Source organism: Arachis stenosperma, chromosome 7 (assembly GCF_014773155.1).
Source record: "Arachis stenosperma cultivar V10309 chromosome 7, arast.V10309.gnm1.PFL2, whole genome shotgun sequence".
NCBI lineage: Eukaryota > Viridiplantae > Streptophyta > Magnoliopsida > Fabales > Fabaceae > Arachis > Arachis stenosperma.
Window position 1 is genome coordinate 57,514,198 of NC_080383.1, and position 15,541 is coordinate 57,529,738.

Sequence of the window (15,541 nt, forward strand, 5' to 3'; positions counted from 1 at the left end):
TCATCACAAGAGCTTGTTGATCTTGCTTTTGGAGCAGTGATCTGCTAAGGCTTGGCTGGCCTTTGGCCATGTCTATGTTTTGGACCGAAGCTTTCTTTGAAAGCTTGGCTGGCTGTGAAGCCATGTCTATTCCTGGACCGGAGTCTTAGACTAGCATTGCACTGATTCCTGGAATTCTCATTAAGAATTTTGATATCTTTTTTTCCACTTAATTTCGAAAATCACAAAAAAAATTCACAAAAACCATAAAAACAAAGATATTTGATGTTTCTTGCTTGAGTCTAGAGTCTCATCTTAAGTTTGGTGTCAATTGCATGCATTCATTCATGTGTCTTAAGGATCTTCAAGTAATTCTTGATGATTTCTTACTCTGATCTTTGAATTCTTTTGACTTGAGTGTTTGTGTCTCATATAGTGTCAATAGTATACAACTGCTAAGTTTGGTGTCTTGCATGCATTGTTATTTGATTCTTGTTGCATTTTGATTATTAAAATCCAAAAATTTTTTACTTGTGTCTTCTCAAGTCAATAATACAGAGAATTGAAGATTCAGACATACTGCAGGGAATTATACAGAAAAGCTGGGCATTCAAAAATGCCCGTGAAGGCAGACTGGCGTTTAAACGCCAGCCAGGGTACCTGGTTGGGCGTTAACGCCCAAAAAGGGTGCATTTTGGGCGTTAAACGCCAGAATGGATACCATTCTGGGCGTTTAACGCCAGGATGGTGCTAGGGGAAGATTCTGTTTTTCAAATCAAATTTTTTTCAAGTTTTCAAAGTTTTTCAAAATCAATCTTTTCAAATCATATCTTTTCAAATCAAAGTTTTCAAAATTAATTCTTTCCTTTTTCAAAGATACTACTACAATTAATGATTTGATGAACATTTTTTGCCTTTTCTGTTGAGTAAGGTTTATGTTTGAATCATATCTTTTCTTGTTAGGCAAGTCATTTATTTTCAAATCAAATCTTTTTAAAATTGTTTTCAAATCATATCTTCTCAATCACATCTTTTTAAAAGCATAACTTTTCAATCATATCTTCTCAATCACATTTTTTTTTCAAAATAGTTTTCAATCAAATCTTTTAACTTCTAATTTCAAAGTCTTTTTCAAAAATCACTTGATTCTTTCTTACTTTTAATTTCGAAAATCAATTAGTGTTTTCAAAAATGTTTTCAAAATATTTAATTAATTTTCGAAAAATTACTTCCCTCCTTCTCACATCCTTCTATTATGGAGTACCACTCCTCCTCAATGCACAATTCGAACCTTATCTAATTAAAGTTCGAATTCTTCTTCTCCTTCTTCTTTCTATTTCTCTTTTCCTCTGACACCTCAAGGAATCTCTATACTGTGACATAGAGGATTCCACATTTTCTTGTTCTCTTCTCTCTTCATATAAGCAGGAGCAGAGACAAAGGCATTCTTGTTGAAGCTGACCCTGAACCTGAAAGGACCTTGAAGAGAAAGCTAAGAGAAGCCAAAGCACAACTCTCTTTAGAGGACCTGACCGAATTCTTCAAAGAAGAAGAAGACATGGCAGCCGAAAACAACAATAATGCAAACAATGCAAGGAAGGTGCTGGGTGACTTACTGCACTACTCCCAACTTCTATGGGAGAAGCATCTCTATCCCTGCCATTGGAGCAAACAACTTTGAGCTTAAACCTCAATTAGTTTCTCTAATGCAACAGAATTGCAAGTTCCATGGACTTCCAATGGAAGATCCTCATCAGTTCTTAGCTGAATTCTTGCAAATCTGTGACACAGTCAAGACTAATGGGGTAGACCCTGAGGTCTATAGACTGATGCTATTCCCTTTTGCTGTAAGAGACAGAGCTAGAATATGGTTGGACTCTCAACCTAAAGAAAGCCTGGACTTTTGGAAAAAGCTAGTCAATGCCTTCTTGGCAAAGTTCTTTCCACCACAAAGATGGAGTAAGCTTAGAGTGGAAGTCCAAACCTTCAGACAGAAGGATGGAGAATCCCTCTATGAAGCTTGGGAAAGATACAAACAATTGATAAGAAAATGTCCTTCTGACATGCTTTCTGAATGGAGCATCATAGGTATTTTCTATGATGGTCTCTCTGAACTATCTAAGATGTCCTTGGATAGCTCTGCTGGAGGATCTCTTCATCTGAAGAAGACGCCTACAGAAGCTCAAGAGCTCATTGAAATGGTTGCAAATAACCAATTCATGTACACTTCTGAGAGAAATCCTGTGAACAATGGGACAAGTCAGAAGAAAGGAGTTCTTGAGATTGACACTCTGAACGCCATTTTGGCTCAGAATAAACTATTGACTCAACAAGTCAATTTGATTTCTCAAAGTCTGTCTGGAATGCAACATGCACCTGGCAGTACTAAGGATGCTTCATCTGAGGAAGAAGCTTATGATCCTGAGAACCCTTCAATGGAAGAGGTGAATTACCTAGGAGAACCCTATGGTAACACCTATAATTCTTCATGGAGAAATCACCCAAATCTCTCATGGAAGAATCAAGAGAGACCTCAACCAGGTTTCAACAACAACAATGGTGGAAGAAACAGGTTTAGCAATGGCAAGCCTTTTCCATCATCTTCTCAGCAACAGACAGAGAATTCTAAGCAGAACCCCTCTGACTTAGCAACCATGGTCTCTGATCTAATCAAAACCACTCAAAGTTTCATGACTGAAACAAGGTCTTCCATTAGGAATTTGGAAGGACAAGTGGGACAGCTGAGCAAGAAAGTTACTGAACTCCCTCCAAGTACTCTTCCAAGCAACACAGAAGAAAATCCAAAAGGAGAGTGCAAAGCCATCAATATGGCCGAATTTGGAGAGGAAGGGGAGGAAGTGAACGCCACTGAGGAAGACCTCAATGGGCGTGCACTAGCCTCCAATGAGTTCCCCAATGAGGAACCATGGGAATCTGGGACTCAAAATGAGACCATAGAGATTCCATTGGACTTACTTCTGCCTTTCATGAGCTCTGATGAGTATTCTTCCTCTGAAGAGGATGAGTATGTCACTGAAGAGCAAGTTGCTAAATACCTTGGAGCAATCATGAAGCTAAATGACAAGTTATTTGGAAATGAGACTTGGGAGGATGAACCTCCTTTGCTCACCAAAGAACTGGATGACTTGTCCAGGCAGAAATTACCTCAAAAGAGACAAGACCCTGGGAAGTTTTCCATACCTTGTACCATAGGCACCATGACCTTCAAGAAGGCTCTGTGTGACTTAGGGTCAAGTGTAAACCTCATGCCTCTCTCAGTAATGGAGAAGCTAAGGATCTTTGAGGTACAAGCTGCAAAAATTTCACTAGAGATGGCAGACAACTCAAGAAAACAAGCTTATGGACTTGTAGAGAATGTTTTGGTTAAGATTGAAGACCATTACATCCCTACTGATTTCATAGTCCTAGAGACTAGGAAATGCATGGATGAAACCATCATCCTTGGCAGACCTTTCCTAGCCACAGCAAAGGCTGTGATTGATGTTGATAGAGGTGAACTGATCATTCAAGTGAATGGAGAATCCTTTGTGTTTAAGGCTCAAGGATATCCCTCTGTCACCATGGAGAGGAAGCATGAAGAGCTTCTCTCAATTCAGAGACAAACAGAGCCCCCACAGTCAAACTCTAAGTTTGGTGTTGGGAGGCCACAACCAAACTCTAAGTTTGGTGTTGAACCCCCACATTCAAACTCTAAGTTTGGTGTTGGGAGGTTCCAACATTGCTCTGAGTATCTGTGAGGCTCCATGAGAGTCCTTTGTCAAGCTACTGACATTAAAGAAGCGCTTGTTGGGAGGCAACCCAATATTATATTTTACATATTTTCTTTTGTTATTTTATTTATTTTGTAGGTTGATGATCATAAGAAGTCACAAAATTAATTGAAAAAGCAAAAACAGAATGAAAAATAGGAAGAAAAACAGCACACCCTGGAGGAAGATGCTGCTGGCGTTCAAACGCCAGTAAGCCTAGCAGTTGGGCGTTTAACGCCCAGTCTGGCACCATTCTGGGCGTTTAACGCCAGAAAGGGGCACCAGACTGGCGTTAAACGCCAGAAAAGGGCAAGAACCTGGCGTTAAACGCCATGAATGGGCACCAGTCCGGCGTTTAACGCCAGCAATGGCTCAAAACATGAATTTTGATGCCATTTGGTGCAGGGATGACTTTTCCTTGACACCACAGGATCTGTGGACCACACAGGACCCCACCACCACTTTCTTTCTTCTTCCCCCATTCACCAATTACCTCAACACCTCTTCCCCAAAAACCCTTCACCTATCAAATCCCATCTTTCTCTTCACCACTCACATCCATCCTTCATAAAACCCCACCAACCTCACCCTTCAAATTCAAACCACTTTTCCTCCCAAACCCACCCATAATGGCCGAACCTCATCTCCCCTCTCTCCTATATAAACCCTTCTTAACCCCTTCATTTTCACACAACCTAAACAACACTTCTCCCCTCTTTGGCCGAATACACCACCATCTCCCTCTTCCTCATTTCTCTTCTTCTACTCTCTTCTTTCTTCTTTTGCTCGAGGACGAGTAAACATTTTAAGTTTGGTGTGGTAAAAGCATTGCTTTTTCGTTTTTCCATAACCATTATGGCATCCAAGGCCGGAGAAACCTCTAGAAAGAGGAAAGGGAAAGCAAAAGCTTCCACCTCCGAGTCATGGGAGATGGATAGATTCATCTTAAGGGTGCATCAAGACCACTTCTATGAAGTTGTGGCCTTGAAGAAGGTGATCCCCGAGGTCCCCTTTTCACTCAAAAATGGTGAATATCCGGAGATCCGCCATGAGATCCGAAGAAGAGGTTGGGAAGTGCTTACCAACCCCATTCAACAAGTCGGAATCTTGATGGTTCAAGAGTTCTATGCCAATGCATGGATCACCAAGAACCATGATCAAAGTGTGAACCCGGATCCAAAGAATTATCTTACTATGGTTCGGGGGAAATACTTGGATTTTAGTCCGGAAAGTGTGAGGGTGGCGTTCAACTTACCTATGATGCAAGGAGATGAACATCCTTACACAAGAAGGGTCAACTTTGATCAAAGGTTGGACCAAGTCCTCACAATCATATGTGAAGAGGGCGCACAATGGAAGAGAGATTCAAGAGGCAAGCCGGTTCAATTGAGAAGGCATGACCTCAAACCCGTGGCTAGAGGATGGTTGGAGTTTATCCAACGCTCAATCATTCCCACTAGCAACCGGTCCGAAGTTACTTTAGACCGGGCCATCATGATCCATAGCATCATGATTGGAGAAGAAGTGGAAGTTCATGAGGTCATAGCCCAAGAACTCTACAAGGTGGCGGATAAGTCCTCTACCTTAGCAAGGTTAGCCTTTCCTCACCTCATTTGTCACCTCTGTTATTCAGTTGGAGTTGACATAGAGGGAGACATCACCATTGATGAGGATAAGCCCATTACCAAGAAAAGGATGGAGCACACAAGAGACCCCTCTCATCATGAGATCCCTGAGATGCCTCAAGGGATGCACTTTCCTCCACAAAACTATTGGGAGCAACTAAACACCTCCCTAGGAGAATTGAGTTCCAACATGGGACAACTAAGGGTGGAGCACCAAGAACACTCCATTCTCCTCCATGAATAAGAGAAGATCAAAGAATCATGAGAGAGGAGCAACAAAGGCAAGGAAGAGACATTGAGGAGCTCAAGCACTCCATAGGACCTTCAAGAGAAAGGAAGAGCCGCCATCACTAAGGTGGACCCGTTCCTTGATTTCCTTGTTCTTTATTCTTCTGTTTTTCGAATTTTTATGCTTATGTTTATCCATGTTTGTGTCTTGTGATCATTAGTGTCTTAGTGTCTATGCCTTAAAGTTATGAATGTCCTATGAATCCATCACCTTTCTTAAAAATTGTTCTTAATTGAAAAAGAAAAGAATTGCATGAATTTTGAATTTTATAACAGTTTAATTATTTTGATGTGGTGGCAACACTTTTGTTCTCTGAATGTATGCTTGAACAGTGCATATGTCTTTTGAATTTGTGGTTCATGAATGTTGGCTCTTGAAAGAATGATGAAAAAGGAGACATGTTACTGAGGATCTGAAAAATCATAAAAATGATTCTTGAAGCAAGAAAAAGCAGTGAATACAAAAAAAAAAGAGAAGAAGGAAGCAAGCGAAAAAAAAAACCGAAAAAAAAGAGAAAAGAAAGAAAAAGAAAGAAATAAAGTTGTGATCCAAGGCAATAAGAGTGTGCTTAAGAACCCTGGACACCTCTAATTGGGGACTTTAGCAAAGCTGAGTCACAATCTGAAAAGGTTCACCCAATTATGTGTCTGTGGCATGTATGTATCCGGTGGTAATACTGGAAGACAGAGTGCTTTGGGCCACAGCCAAGATTCAATAAGTAGCTGTGTTCAAGAATCATCATACTTAACTAGGAGGATCAATAACACTATCTGGATTCTGAGTTCCTAAAGAAGCCAATCATTCTGAGTTCCAAAGGATAAAGTGAGATGCCAAAACTATTCAGAGGCAAAAAAGCTAAAAGCCCCGCTCATCTAATTAATACTGATCTTCATAGATGTTTTTGGAGTTCATTGCATATTCTTTTTTTTATCTTATTTGATTTTTAGTTGCTTGAGGACAAGCAACAATTTAAGTTTGGTGTTGTGATGAGCGGATAATTTATACGCTTTTTGGCATTGTTTTTAGTATGTTTTTAGTATGATCTAGTTGGTTTTTATTATATTTTTATTAGTTTTTAGTTAAAATTCACTTTTCTGGACTTTACTATGAGTTTGTGTGTTTTTCTGTGATTTCAGGTATTTTCTGGCTGAAATTGAGGGACCTAAGCAAAAATCTGATTCAGAGACTGAAAAGGACTGCAGATGCTGTTGGATTCTGACCTCCCTGCACTCAAAGTGGATTTTCTGGAGCTACAGAAGCCCAATTGGCGCGCTCTCAACGGCGTTGGAAAGTAGACATCCTGGGCTTTCCAGCAATATATGATAGTCCATACTTTGCCCAAGATTTGATGGCCCAAACCGGCGTTCAAAGTCACCTCAAGAAATTCCAGCGTTAAACGCCGGAACTGGCACCTAAATGGGAGTTAAACGCCCAAACTGGCATAAAAGCTGGCGTTTAACTCCAAGGAGAGTCTCTACACGAAAATGCTTCATTTCTCAGCCCAAGCACACACCAAGTGGGCCCGGAAGTGGATTTTTTGTGTCATTTACTTATCTCTGTACACCCTAGGCTACTAGTTTTCTATATATAGGACCTTTTACTATTGTATTTTCATCTTGGTTCTTCTGGTTCCCTCTTTGGGGCCGAAACCAATGATCACCTTGTTCTTATGTATTTTCAACAGTGGAGTCTCTACACACCATAGATTAAGGTGTGGAGCTCTGCTGTACCTCGAGTATTAATGCAATTACTATTGTTCTTCTATTCAATTCCGCTTGTTCTTTGTCCAAGATATCACTTGTTCTTCAACTTGATGAAGGTGATGATTGTCACGGATCATCACCATTCTCACTCATGAACAAAGTGACTGACAATCACTCTTGTTCTACAAGCATTCGAGGCTTAGTGAATATCTCTTGGATTTCTGATTGCATGATGCATGGTTGATCGCCTGACAACCGAGTGCTCGCCTGACAAACGAGCCAGCCATTCCGTGAGATCAGAGTCTTCGTGGTATAGGCAAGAACTGATGGCGGCATTCAAGAGAATCCGGAAGGTCTAACCTTGTCTGTGGTATTCTGAGTAGGATTCAATGATTGAATGACTGTGACGTGCTTCAAACTCCGAAAGGCGGGGCGTTAGTGACAGACGCAAAAGAATCACTGGATTCTATTCCGGCCGGACCGAGAACCGACAGATGATTAGCCTCTGCTGTGACAGAGCATCAGGGACGTATTTTCACTGAGAGGATGGGAGATAGCCATTGACAACGGTGAAACCCTACACAAGCTTGCCATGGAAAGGAGTAAGAAGGATTGGATGAAGACAGTAAGAAAGCAGAGAGACGGAAGGGAAGGCATCTTCATACGCTTATCTGAAGCTCTCACCAATGATATACATAAGTATCTCTATCTTTATCTTTATGCTTTATTCATCATCTATACCCAATTGAGTCTGCCTGACTGAGATTTACAAGGTGACCATAGCTTGCTTCATACCACCAATCTCCGTGGGATCGACCCTTACTCGCGTAAGGTTTATTACTTGGACGACCCAGTGCACTTGCTGGTTAGTTGTGCGAAGTTGTGTTTATGCCATGGTATTGAGCACCAAGTCTTTGGAGCCATTACTAGGGATTGTTTATGTTTTGAAAAGTATTGATCACAATTTCGTGCACCAGTGGTATGTGAAAAGACACTAGTGAGTTTTGCTACTTTGGTTACCGCATTTGATTTTTTCCAATGCTCTTCTTTCTATGGATTGTTATATTTTTAAAAGGTAAATGATAAATTTATTTCCATCTTGCTTTGGCGATATTTTCTTTTTTTAATATGACTATTAGATGGGTGTAAATGTAATAGGAGAAAATGAGAGTAGAATCATTAATTACAATTTAATATAAATTATATCCTACAATTTATTTGAGGTTGAGAATACTATATATATTGTTAGATCTACAATCAACAAGTAGGGACACAAATAAATCGGCAAATAAAGTGGTAATTAAATGTTTAAAGATGTTGATTTTGGATTAGTTAGTCTTTAAAAAAAATATTAATTAAATTTTTTAAAGTAATAGACGATAAATATGTATGTCCTTTTGTCAATGAATAATGCAAAATAAAATGAAATTATCTATGTATTTCGTTATTTATAGTGGTGTATGTATCGTTACTGTCACATGAGTATGAAAACGATGTAGTTTTGGATAGTGAATCATTTATTATCTTTTGAGTTTTTATATATCATTTTATCAACTACTCTCTATTTATCACAAATTCTATCAAAACAAGTGAAGTTTCGCTCCAAAAGTTTTTATCTACATTACTATCTTTCATAAATAGACATGACAGAATAATTAATAGTACATATAACTATATTCGTTAAGTTTTAGTTGATGAATTAATAGAAAAGATATCATGTGTCCACTATTTATTATTTTAGAGGACCAAATTGGTATTTTTTTAAGGCTAATTAATTTAAAATCGAAATCTTCAGGAATCTAATTGTCACTTTACTGTAAATTGGCAATACCAATTTTTTTTTATGCACGTCGCATGTCATATATGCATGTGATTCTTATTTGAAAACATTAGATGCATTCAGTTTAAGGAAATGTTTTCTATTTTTATTTTCAACTTTTATTTTTTGAAAATTATTTTGTTTTCAAATTTTAGGAAACATGTTTGTTTTGATCATTGTTTCCGATTTTCAAAAAAATGAAAACACTGAAAATATGTTTGGTTTGATTGTTTTTAATATATTAAAAATATTTAAAATAATATTATATCAACAAATGAACAAATAGTCATTAAAAATTTATTCTTCTTAAAATATTATAGTCATACATAAATTCATTCTTCTTTAAACGTCATAATCATGTATAAATCCATTTCACTCTTCTTAAACTTCATGCAGTTCTTTTGCAAGTATAAATACAATTAACAAATAAACTAGAAATTTGACACAAAAAAATGCAAGCAATTTTTTAAGCTAGTTATTAATAAAATAGCCAAAATACAATTTTATCAAATCATCCAAAATTACATTATGTTCAACATACTTATGATCATATATTAAATACATCTATTATATAATACTCAATGGTTATAATTAGCCCATAGTTCATTTGCAATTGTATCTCACACAATAACCATTTAGTTTGCTTGAGCAACACCACTACTCATGCCTTGTTGGTCTACCCTTAAGCCAAGTTCATCTGTAATCATGTCATCCATAGAGTAATTTTGAAAATAGACCTGTTACACATACAAGTCTTTTTAGCAAATAAGTCCAAACAAGTTGGCCCAACCCCAATAAAAATAACCCTAATGTTAGAGTGCGTGTAAACACGTACTTCTAAGATTATTGAATAGCGTGAACCTCATTATGAAAAACGGTTTTTCTTCCTCGATCAAAATTGTAACACTTAAAATTCAAACAACTCTCAAAACCTCTCAAAATCGTCACGAAAAGTTGAGGAAGTTTCAAAGCTAAAGTCGAAATCTTCACCAACAAACACAGAAAGAAAAGACGTAAGATTATTGAAGACAATGTTTACTAATCTTGCAATTTTCTCACTTTTCTCTTTCACATTCTGATTGTAAAATGCTACGTAGTAATATTGCATTTTATTTGTGTTCTTGCGTTACTATTCTCATTAAACGCTTTATTCGGTGATAATTGTGTTAGGTCGGTGTAAAAATACAACGTAATATTCGTTGTATAGTTTAACCTATATTTGCATGTGTTTGAGGGATGTGAATGTGTTTTGCATATTTCGAAATGAGTGTTCGTAGTGCTTCTGGTATCATTGTATTCATGTTTGCGTTTTAGTCTATTTGGTTTGTATTTCGGTGTATTTGGCCTATCTTTCTGTGTATTTCACCGGAATTGAGGTGTACTTGGTGGTGTTATACTTTTATGCTGTAACTAGATAATAGAATATTATCCTTGTACTTCTGATGTTATTATGTACAAATTTGAGTGATTTGCAACTGTTTTTGTCCACTTATCAGGAATTTTGTTCATTGATTTCTTGTAAGAAACCATAGAATTTTATTCTAGTGCTTCTAGTATCATTTTATGCATGTTTGATTCAGTTGCATGTCTTTCTGATATCACATTGTAGGATGTAATAAAAAAATAATAATGGCGTGTTTGATTTATATTTCAGTTTATTTGGTTTGTGTTTTGGTGTATTTGGTTTGTCTTTCGCTGTATTAACCTTTTTTCTTATTCCTTACAGAAAAAATGGCACCAAAGGTAGCACTAAAATATAATGTAAGCATATATATGTTTGAACAACTCAATTTATTTTGTATAAATATAGTTTATTTACATGATTCTCATTTATTTATAGAAAATCCATGATTTGAGATGCTCCACAAGATCTATTCAAGATAAATTCCAAAACATGAGCAAGGACAAGAAAACAATTGTTTGAGAACTAGAATTTGGTGGTTTGATGCATATCCCTCCAATGAATATGCCACATAAGCTATCGAAACAGTTGGCATATTTATTTGATCTGTCCCGTAACAAACTAGACACTCGGTATGGTATAATCAACATCACCCAAGAAAATATAGCTGCTATCATTGGCTTGAGTATAACTGGTGAAATCAATTTCCTAATATATTCTATGAATCAAATTTCAGTGTATTATCAAATTATTTCTGTGTCACTGAAATATTTCTTGCTGCTTTTGTAGGACCACGTTATCCATCAAAAATTAACTTTCAAGAACTTAGTGAGGAGAATAAGAAAGTTATTAGAAACTTCCAAGGCAAGACCTTGTCACAATTATCAACCTCTATGTCCATGATAATGGCTGGAATTTGATTGCAAACCATTGAACTACCATCATAAAAGTTCAATTGCAAAAGGTAAATCATATATTAGCAAAACTATTAACATGTACAAACTTAATTCCCACTATTTAAAGAACATGAGTTTTACCTCAATTAGAACTTTCTTTTTCTTTTTCTTTGTAGTATTTACAATATGTCTTTTAGTGATCGACCCCAATCTATTTTTTTGATGTCCTCTTGTTCTCACCCGTGAAGGGTTTTGAAGCTAGTTAATATCTTCCAACGAAGTATCTTCATGAGATAATGAACATTTTTTCTTTACTTTTGGCTTTGTATTCTTGCATCTCAACCATAGCATTGTCATATGCGCGGTACAGAATCACAGTGAACTCCTCAGATTCTTATGCAAATTTACAAAAATTTTGTGATTAAAACACTAAATCGTCAAATCTTCTACTTCTTGGTTCCAAAAGAGGCTCGTCGTGGCGGTTTGATAAACCCCAATTTTGTGGTTTATCTTGTGTTGAATTTAGGAGATTTTATCAACTTATCCCACATTTATTCACCAAAATAGCATGGTTTCATGAATTTCTCCTAATTGTGCTTAATGGTTAAAAATATGCTTTTTAGGCCTTCAATTAGTCAATTTTAATTCACTTTTGATTCCATTTGATGCCTTGATATGTTTGTTAGTGATTTCATAGTTAAGAGGCAAGGAATGGATCAAAGGAGTGAAGAGAAAAGCATGCAAGATGGAGAATTCATAGAAAATGAGGATTTGAAAGATTCAAGACGACGCGTACGCGTGACCGACGCGTACGCGTGAAGAAGAGACTCGTCAAGGCGACGCGTATGCGTGACTGACGCGTACACGTGATAAGGAAAGTTGCCAAGTGACGTGTACGCGTGACCCATGCATACGCGTGACAAGCAGCACGTGACCTCATTAAAGGCAAAATGTTGGGGGCGATTTCTGAGCTTACTGAGGCCCAAATCCAACTCAATTATGAAGTATTTGAGGCAAAATTCAGGAAGAAAGAAGGGGGGAGCAATTAGATAGTGTAGGAATCATGCTTTAGGTTAGTTCTCGAGAGAGAAGTTCTCTCTTTTCTCTAGAAATTAGGGTTCTTAGTTTGATTTCATCTTAGATTTAGAGTTTAATTTTTATTTTCAATTAGTTTTTCTTGCAATTTCTTGTTTCTACATCTTTATTCTCTTAGTTTACATTGTTAATTTCTCTTTTATGCCACTTTTTAGTTGATGAACACTCTTGTTAATTTCAATTTCTTTTGATACAATTTTATGTTTTATGTTCTTTTAATGCTTATTTGAGTTATTGTTGTTATTTCTTGCATTGGGTAGTTGTAGAATTCATGATTCTTGCAAATTAACATGCTTTCTTTTTATGCCTTCCAAGTGTTTGACAAAATGCTTGGCTTAGGTTTAGAGTAGTTTTTTTAGCATTCTTGGCTTCGAAAGAGAAATTGGACAATCTTGAGTCATTAATACCCAATTTAGATTGGTGATCTAGAGTTATTAGTTAGTCTTGTATCCATTAACATTACTTATGGATTGGGATTAACTAGTCCTATTTTACTTTCTCTCAATGTGAAGATAACATTATACCTTCTTCCAATGTCAGAGATGACGAAATAGGATTAGCTCTTTACAACTATTGTATGATAATTAATGACTAGGATAGAAAGGCTTGATTCTCAATCTTTGCCATGGAAGTCTCTTTTTAGTGAATGTTATCTTACTTGTTTTCTTTATTTTCTTGTCATTTAGATTATTACCTTCTTATTTGCAAACCGCCCCTTGAACCTCATAACCAATAACATGCATACCTCACTACAATTCCTTTGAGAGACAACCCGAGATATAATACTCTCGGTATTTTTATTGGTTTGCACTTGTGACAAATAAAATTAAACTTTGATGAGGATCCATTGTTGGTCTAGACTATGCTTGCAACGAAACAATTCTATTTCTATTGAGAAATTCTAGATCAACATAAATTCTTCCATCACTGCTCTTGATATGTGTGTGCCTCCTCTTTACGTTCTTATTCCATTGTTCCAATATATATCTTAGTGACACCTTATTTAGCTGCTCAAAGCTTAACGCGCTCAGAGAATGACGGCACAATATCCCTCTTGACTTGAATAATAAGCACGGACATTTAACTTAAGATGATATCATGTCGTATGTAACTACAAACTTGTTGAATGTTGAGTTAGAAACTTGTTTTACAACTTCATATACCATATAACCTAGAGTGGATTGCGTTGATCTTGTGATGCAATTCACCTTTCTTCTAAATTGTTCTTGGACTTCCCTGAACTTCTCGTGAGTATACACATGTTGAAATTGAGCTTCTATTGAGGATTTTGTTACACAAGGTATGACAGTATGAAAATTTGCAGCATCTGATTCTCTCTCTCTGTGCTTTCTACTTCTTAGGCAATTATTATACTATTTCACGAATTGGATAAGTGAGCAGCTGCACGTAATAAACTTGTTAAGAAAATATGCATGCTCTCACTCCTTTTTGTGCTTCTCATCTCAACCCAGAAGTGGTGATCCAGATAAACGGAATCCATAAATGACAATCTTCAAAAAGCTCTGAAAAAATTAAAAAAATACCAATTAGAACGGAAATACACCGAAAGACGTATAGTTTGACACCTCTACTGCAGAAGAAAAACACATAAATATCCACACACTAAAAGCAACAACATCACTTAATCCTAATAAAGACAACATTACTTGAAAGTCACTTGTTGTCCCCAACACCATACTTCATCAAAAAATCATTCCAATTCCTATCAAATGATTCTTTTGTAAAAGAGTTCCGAACAACATGACTCATCTCGTGTTTAATTTCTTCGTGTCACTTGTAGCCATTTAATTTACTTGGAACCTTCTTCATTATATGCCAAATATACCACCGGTGAATTATTGTGGGCATACATGCCTCAATAGTCCTTTACATCGATGTGCATTGATCGGTAAGAATACTTTTTGGAGCATTTTTTTCCATGCAATGAAGCCAACATTGAAATAATCATTTGAATGATTGAATATCCACATTTTCCATCAAAGCACATCCTAGAAGTATTGACTGACCATGGTGATTCACCCCAACAGAAGAACCAAAAACCAGATTATACCTGAACACAACGACACAGAAACAAAATCATATATACATCGAGAACCTGTCTAAGTACACCGAAAGTAATATCAAAATACATATAAACCAGAATAGCATATTACCTATTTGTATTATAAGTGGTATTGAATGAAATAACATCTCCAAAATACTTACAGGCAGCCCTGCTTCTTGCGTTGGCCCAAAAAACAATCTTAATTGACTAATCAACCTCAAGTTCAAGATCGAAAAAGAAATTCTAATTCTTCTCTTTCATTCTTAATAAGTATTTTCTAAATTCTTTTGCATCCTCTAGTTTTGAAATATTCCGCACTTCTCTCGTGATGTAATTCCACACATCTTTTTCAATAAAACTTTATTCACGATGACCCCCTACTGCTATGACAAACGATTGGTAAGTTTTGCTTGGTATGATTCTGGCTTCTTTATTATTTTCTATTGTACGTCGTACAGACAAGCTTAATTGTCTGTGTTGTTTAAGTATCTCTACTTGATTTGGACACACAGATGTGAATGATGCAACACAACCTTCGAAATGATCTAAACACCAATATCCTTCAATATATGTATATAAATTCTCGCAGGATAATTAAATCCAACTGAGGAATTTGTCTTCTCAGTTGGAGATATGATTGATTTCCATTATCCCTCTCTGATACATATAATCAATTGGTTCTTAATTTCATTTTCCTTCATATTTGTGCTCCCTATTTTTGTAGAAAAACCTGCAAGTTTAGAATAATCTTTGTAGAATTTTTTAGCTCTTCAAGCATGTTAAAAGTCATCCCAACCTTTGGAACAAGCTGCTCATCAATATCGCACAGAAACTAAAAATAAACCAAAATCAGTGCAAAATAAAACATATTAGAAACTAAAATACACCGAAATGGGAG

At 36.5% G+C, this 15,541-nt stretch overlaps 1 non-coding gene across 1 annotated transcript; it reads right to left on the minus strand.

Moving 5' to 3' along the window:
- Positions 1-1,940: 1,940 nt before the first annotated feature.
- Positions 1,941-2,048, minus strand: LOC130943028 (small nucleolar RNA R71). The gene has a single exon (XR_009071566.1). It is a non-coding gene; the product is annotated as a small nucleolar RNA R71 (small nucleolar RNA).
- Positions 2,049-15,541: the final 13,493 nt, after the last annotated feature.